The 6,968-nt window shown below is 49.5% G+C and overlaps 1 long non-coding RNA gene across 8 annotated transcripts; it reads right to left on the bottom strand.

Moving 5' to 3' along the window:
- Positions 1 to 1,965: 1,965 nt before the first annotated feature.
- Positions 1,966 to 6,646, bottom strand: LOC110201055 (uncharacterized). Of its 8 annotated transcripts, none has more exons than XR_013483603.1 (3): positions 6,419 to 6,646; positions 3,565 to 3,983; positions 1,966 to 2,353 (listed from the first exon to the last, which is right to left on the bottom strand). It is a non-coding gene; the product is annotated as an uncharacterized LOC110201055 (long non-coding RNA). The 8 variants fall into 8 exon arrangements; XR_002322369.2 differs by lacking the exon at positions 6,419 to 6,646 and adding an exon at positions 4,666 to 5,137; XR_002322375.2 differs by having other exon boundaries at positions 1,967 to 2,353; positions 3,565 to 3,830.
- Between the last annotated feature and the right edge of the window lie 322 nt (positions 6,647 to 6,968).

Genomic DNA, 6,968 nt, shown 5'->3' with positions numbered 1-6,968 from the left:
AACTCCTTGCATCGATCTTTGGATCTGACTGGGTTTCTGACCAGCTTAACCAAGGTCCTTGGTTAAGGGTCTCCAGGCAGCAGCTAGGGGTGGTCCAGCTTCCCAGCCAGGCAGGGCCAGGTCCAAACAATGCAATAAGGTTTTCTCCCAATTCTCACAAGTGAATAAAGTCTTCTCACAAGACAGAAGTTGGACTAGACCTGTAATAAGTGGAAAGGGAACTGAGCTGGATCCAGAATGGAGTCACTAGATGGAGTCAGTGTGGTCCACTCAATTCCCACAATTCACCACTTGCTGTCCTAATCCCCCCAATTTCCTTAAGTTCCAGCTAAAATCCCACCTTCTACAGAAAAACTCCTCCAACTCCTCTTAATTCTAGGGTATTCCCTTCACTAATGATTTCCCATTTCTCCTGTCTCCAGCTTGTTTTTTATATATTTCTATATATTTGTCTCCCCCATTAGATTATAAGATCCTTGAGGGCAGGGACTGTCTTTTGCCTCTTTTTGTATCCTTAGCACTTAGCCCAGTGCCTGGCATGTAGTAGGTGCTTAATAAATGTTTATTAATTGATTTAGGAGCGATGATAATGAGTTTAGAGCTAAGCTCCTTTAAAAGTGTCCCATTTTGTACCATTTTTTTATGTGGATAGAATGTTTGAAATAGAGAACAGTTTTCCATGTGGCCATTCACGCCCCTTTCCTCCACAGTATGGCGATAGGATGGGTTTTGAGAGGTTTTTACAATTATTATGATCATTCTATTCTTCTCACCTTTGTCAATGGCCTTCATACAGAAATAGTCCTAGGGACAAGTGAGCAGCCGCCTATTGCTCTTTTCCATTTAATGTCTTCTACACAATTGCACAGGTGGATAGACAGCTCCCTTTTGTAGGCATTTAGCTGTTCTTTAGTGTTGTTGTGAATGTTGTTGTTATTAAGGTATAAACTCACCTAGGCTAACTGTTTGACTTGCCCTTCAAAGAGGAGGTACTTAATAAATGCTTTTTACCTGACTGACCATGCAGGTTCAGGGAAAAGACTCCACCTTTTAGTGATCCTAGGTGCTATCACTGAGCAGGTCAGCTCAACCTCTGTAATTATATGGAATTGTATAGATCCTGGGGAAGGTGGAGATCACTGGATAGGAAGATGTCCTAATTTTCTTTTTCTTTTTAAAAAAATTTTTTTTAGGGAGGCAATGGGGGTTAAGTGACTTGCCCAGGGTCACACAGCTAGTAAGTGTCAAGTGTTTAGTCTGAGGCCAGATTTGAACTCAGGTCCTCCTGACTTCAGGGCCAGTGCTCTATCCACTGTGCCACCTAGCTGCCCCAATGTCCTAATTTTCTACTAACACTGAAAGTTTTTTGTGTATTAGGGAGCCCTCACTCCAGGACGGCAGAATAAAGCTTGAGGATTATGTAAGGCCCTGGGGAGAGAAGGAAGAAGAATTGTTTTTTAACTGTTTGTAGGTTAAGATATAAGTCCTTTTCACTGTCTGTTGGGTTAAATAAGGCCTGTCTCATATTCAGTGCTTCGTTAGCCTGAATGCTTGGCCAGGAATTTAGGAGTCAGGACCTGGACACAAGCAAAAAGTATAATCTTCCCAAGGGAGACCTTGGGTGCTATCATGAGCCAAAGAGAAGTTGCCAAGATTGAGCCCCATTCATGTGGGGCCCCATGTCGTGGGTTACAGAAATGGGTTAGCCCTATAATCTGGGAGCTTACACTTTACAACAAACCCCCGTTCCTCACTGTACAAGCCACACCCTGAGAGCAGTAGAGTGTCAGCAGCTGGGTCAGAACATGGAGAGCAGAGGACGCAGGGCGATATGAGAAGGATGCTGGAGGAGGGGGCGGGGAAGAGAGGGGCTTGGGGGACTGAGCCAGTTATTCAACAAGCATTTATTTTTAATCAATTTTATTTATATCTTTTGGTTTTACATAACCCAAATTTCCCCTTGCATCCCCTTCCCCCACCCTACCCCAAGCCACCCTTTGTAACAAAGAATTTTTTAATCAATCAGTAAGTATTTACTATGTGCCAGGCCTTGTGCTAAGTGCTGAGGGATACAAAGAGAGGCAAAACATTGTCCCCAAGTAGCTCCCATTCTAATGGGGGAGACAACATGCAAACACACGACACACAGAATACAAATAGAAGGTCATCTCAGGGCAAAGGCACCAGCAGGCCAAAGTGGGGGGTAGGAAAGGCTTGTGCAGATCATGGGATTTCAGCTGAGTCTTGAAAAAAGCTGAAGTGACAATGTCGAGCATCCAGGCCTGGGGATGCCCAGCGCAAAGGAAGGCGTAGAGTCAGTAGGTGAGCGTTGTGTCCACGAACCTCAGAGAACCTGCAGGGAAGAAAGTGGAAGCCACTGGGAAGGTGGGAAGGGGGCAGGTTAGGAGGGGCTTGAAGATGCACAGCAGAAGCACTTCTGTTTAATTCTGGAGTTTATTGAATTGAGGGGGGAGTTGAGGATGACACCCAGACTTTGAGCCTGGGTGGCTGGAAAGATGGTAGCTCTCTAAATAGCAATAAAAGAGTTAAGAAGAGGTAGGGGTTTGGGGGATTTTCACATGTTGAGTTTGAGATACTTACAGGACATCTAATTTGATATGTCCAAAAGGCAGTGATAGAGTGAGAGGAGAAGCAAAGGAGGAGTCGAGTTAGAAGCTTTTTTTCTAAAGTGTTTAGCCAGGAAAGTTAGGATAGATAGCTAGGCAGACATGGTTATATCAGATGAGGATGCTGAAGGATGGAGAAGACATGAACATGTTTGTAGACACGAGGGAGGCAGCCAGTAGTCAGGGAGAGAGGATGGAATGGGGTCACTTTTGCATGTAGAGGTATTTTCCTTGGAAAGGAGAAGGGTCGCCTCTTCACGTGAGATAGGGGTGAATGAGGACACAGTGGCAGAAATCATCTGAGCGAGGTAAGAGGAAGAAGAGGGGAAGAGAGGGAGCTCTTAGCAAACAATCTCAATTTTTTCAGTGAACCACGAAGCAGAGTTCTCAGCCAAGAGGTTTAAAGAGAGGTGAAAATGTTTGGAATAGCCACAGTGATGACTGAGATAATGAATAGATTAGGGTGGATTGCCCTGCTGCAGTGAGGGCCCAGTTGAGATTATGTAACATAAATTTGTTGTGGACCCAGTCAGCAAGGTTTTGTGATTTTTCTTCATATGAAGCAGAGTGAAGGCAGTGGACAGTGAAAAGAATCCCAGGTTTGGGCTTAGCAAGGCATGATGGCAATAGGATAAAGGGGGAAGTAACTCGAGAATAAATGATAGCCGAACTGGTTCTCCAAGGGATTGAGATAGAGAAGGTGGAGAAGAAAGGAATGAAGGAAGCAAGGATTTCAGTGCTAAGCTCTAGAAATACAAATACAAGCCAAAAGCAAAATAGTCCCTGCCCTCAAGAAGCTTTCATTCTAATGGGGGAAGACATCATACAAGAGACGTCAAAAGCAGGGTGTTTGTGTATGTGTGTGGGAAGGTATGAGGAAGCCAGCAATAGGACCTGGAGGGGAATTAAGGCTGGCCTCCTTCTAGGAGAAACTTACCAATGGGAGAAGAGTGGACGCCTTATGGTGGGATTTTCTATGTTGAAAAAGCAGGTGAGGAGACTGTCCAAGGACCTCCCTCAAGGCCCATCCTCATCACACTTGGTATCCTTTGCATCCTTTGAGGGCCAGAAGGCCAACTTTCCTATAGGCAGGAGCAGGTGGAGGCATGGTGGGAAGTATCTGGTCAGGAAGCAGAAGGTATTAGTCCAAGGTGGGGGTGGCCTCTTGAAGAAGTCCTGGGGGTGGGGGGGTCAGGTTGGCCTCTGGAAATTGGAGAAGGTCCTGAGTGAAAATGAAGGCCAGGAGGAAGATGAAGGGGTGAATAAAAGAAAAGGAAGGAAAGGGAAGGGGAAGCAAGAGGAGACAGTGAAGCATAGGAAAGGAAGAGGAGGAAAAGAAGATGAATGAGGAGAAGACTGTGAGAGAGAGGCATAGAGGGCAGGGAAGAGGAGAGGAGACAAGGAAAAGAAAGAACATTAATAGGAACATAGATTCAGAACTGGAGGAAAGGGGAGGGAAAGCTCAGGGAGGAGGGAAGAGCCACAGGGAAAGAGGTTTCCTGAACTTCCCCTAGACTTCCCCTCACCCACCTGCTACCAATGTTTGCTTCTTGGCTCCCTTGCCATCACCCCCCAGGCTCATCCCTTCCCTCCCCTTGCCTTCCCCTCTATGGGGCCTGGATTTAGGCACCCCAATTTTCTCTCTACTTCTGTCTCCAACTGAGGAGCAGAAAAAGAAGATTCCCCGTAGTTGCCTTCTACATACACACATCTGTTCATGGCCTTCTGTGGACTCCAAAGCTCCAGCTCCCTTCATCTTAAAGGACCTTGGCCCAGGCTGCCTTCAGTAGGGAAGAATGCCCCATGCCAGTGACCATCTGCCCTATGCTGGAGTCAGTGCCACAGCCACTAGGAGTCCCCTCCCCACCTCTGCTCTCCCAGCTTTCAGCTCCAGAACAGAACTTACCGGGACTGGACCCTCACTACCCCACTGGACCCTCCAGGAGCCCTTCTCTTCCTGCCTTCCCTCCAGTGAGCTGTCTCTGCTAGGCCTGGCCTGCCCACCACAGGAGGCCTGAGGAGGCCTGTGCTTCCCTACCCTGCTTGGCGGCCCAGGATTCCCCTCTCTCACAGGCCCCAGGCCCCAGCCTAGGCTCCCCTCTTCTGGGCCTCTCCTCCTGCAGCTGTTGTGCTCTGAATAAATTAGTACATGGATTAAAGGAGCGCTCCAGTTGGACGAGCTTTCCGTGGGCAGGATTTCAGTTTCATTTTCTCCTCTGGAGCTGGAGTTCTTGCTCAGAGCTGCTGCTGCCCGCCCGCAGAGGTCAAGAGCCCTCTCCTTCCCAGCCTGGCCTTGAGCATTCCACTGGGGGGTCTCTGTCTATGGCACTGCCTTTCTTGCCAGTAGAAGGAGCCCAGGAAACTCAGAGGGCACAGAAGAGGCAGCCAAATGAGGCAAGGAGCCCCTGGCTTGGCTTGGCTTGGCCTGGCAGGAGTGAGCAGTTCAGGCAGGGCAGCCCAAGCCCAGAGCCGGGAGCTGGCTGCTGGGAGCTGGGAGCCCAGAGCCAAGCCCAGCCTCCAGCCTCCCCCTCACTGCAGCAGTCTTGCAAACAAATATGTAGTTTACCAGTTGCTTGGGAAGAGCTTCCAGCAGGGCTGGAGAGCTCAACCCTCCTTCCCCAGAGCTCTGCTCAGGGCTTGGGTCCCCCATTGCCCCGGGAGGCTCCTGGCATCCTCAAGGCCCAGCTCCACTCTGCTTCATCCTCAGCCTTCTCCCCTCACTGGTGCCCTCTTGTCCCCGGGCCTCTCCATGCAGCTGCAGCTGCTGCTTCCATCCCTGCCCCAGGGCATGCCTTTTCATATTCCCTGAGAAGATGGGTTTGTGTGCTCTGCCCTCTGCCACCTAGCCCTTACTCCTTTTCTAATGTCCTTCCCCAGCTTGCATCTCTTCCTTTCACAGGTCCCCTATTTACTCCCCTCCCTCAATGAAAGTCTATGCCTTGTTTTGCTTTGGGCTTCTCTAGAAGACCTGCCCAGCTCAGGGCCAGTTCCCCTGGCTCAGCCTTCAGAAGCTTAGAGGATTGGGGCTGTCTAAAAAGAAAGGCCCTCTGAGGTCCTCTAGTCTAACTGTCCCCTGCATTCTCCCCTGAATTCCAGAGAGGGGCGCCAACTTGCCCAAGGCCCCACAAGGAGGAAATAATGGAAGAGCTAGTACTGGCCCCTATGGTCTCTGTTTCTAAACACTAAACTCAGTCTCTTCTTTCTACTACCTCAGGGGTTCTTGGCCTCCAAGGAGAACAGGGACAGATTTCAGTAGGTCCAGGAACTTTGATGGGGAAAAAAAATGACATCTTTAGTTTCATTAACCTCTTAGAAAAATTGACTGCTTCCTTCAATTATGAATTTTAAACAACATAAACCTTGTTCAGAGGAAGGATCCAGGACGTCCAAAAGGCAAAGAACCCGTGCAAAAGACCAGCATGGCCTCTTGGAAAATGGCAGAGATCCTTTGGCGACAGCACCAGCTGTTGGGGGTGGGGAGGGATCTCGGCATCAGCTCTGCTGAGGCTTTGCTCACTACCAGGCTGACTTTACCAGGAATGGGTATGGGGCAGGGGAGGGAGCCTCCACCGCTTCTGGCTGTGGGACTGGGGGAACGGTAGCACTGCCGTGAGTCGGTTGGTTTCTCTGGAGAAACAGGGATGTTAATACCTGTTGTGAGGAGAGCGCTGTATAACTCTAAAAGTGCTAAAGACTCATGAGCTTGGGCATTCTGGGGAAGTCCGTCAGAAAGTCAAGGGGCATTACTCTGATCTCTCCAGGGCTTGGGCAAAAAGGGGAAGAATACTCACACTCCTGTGGGGAGGAGCTAGGATGAGTCCCAAAAGTCTGAATCCAACGCAACTGGGCAAAACCAAGAGGAGAAACAGAGGAGTCTGAGGAACAGAGAACAGGAAAGGAGGTAGCCAGCTAAGTCTAAATCCTGGTGGAGCCTGTCCGCCTCTGCGCTCCTCTCCCTGCCACACATCTAGGCAGAGCCACACAGCATCAGGCCCCGAGGCACCAGGGCCCCTCCGGAAGTCCTGGTTGGAGCTGGAGGGGACTAGGGGGTGGGAGGAGGAGCAGAAAAAAGGAAGATAAAGCCCTCGGCACCAGCTCCAACCACTGAGCCAGCAGTGGGTGCATCCTTCCTTCACCGAGGTTTCACCAGCAGCACACTAGACTGATGACAGGCTCAAGCAGCCAGCCGGCAGAGCAGACTTGATGCGGAGACAATGCAAGACTTCAGATCAAGAGACAAAAGCGTGAGAGGGGCTGCTTCAGTGCCCTGAGCTGGAGCCGTCTGATGCCCTTCCTTACAGCTTTCAGTTCAATGCCACAAACATTTAGCAAATGCTCACC

This window comes from Phascolarctos cinereus, unplaced genomic scaffold (assembly GCF_003287225.1).
Source record: "Phascolarctos cinereus isolate Bilbo 61053 unplaced genomic scaffold, phaCin_HiC Scaffold_8;HRSCAF=390, whole genome shotgun sequence".
In the NCBI taxonomy this organism is placed as follows: Eukaryota; Metazoa; Chordata; class Mammalia; order Diprotodontia; family Phascolarctidae; genus Phascolarctos; species Phascolarctos cinereus.
Note: the sequence above shows the minus strand (reverse complement) of the source record. Positions and strands in the feature narration are given on the sequence as shown.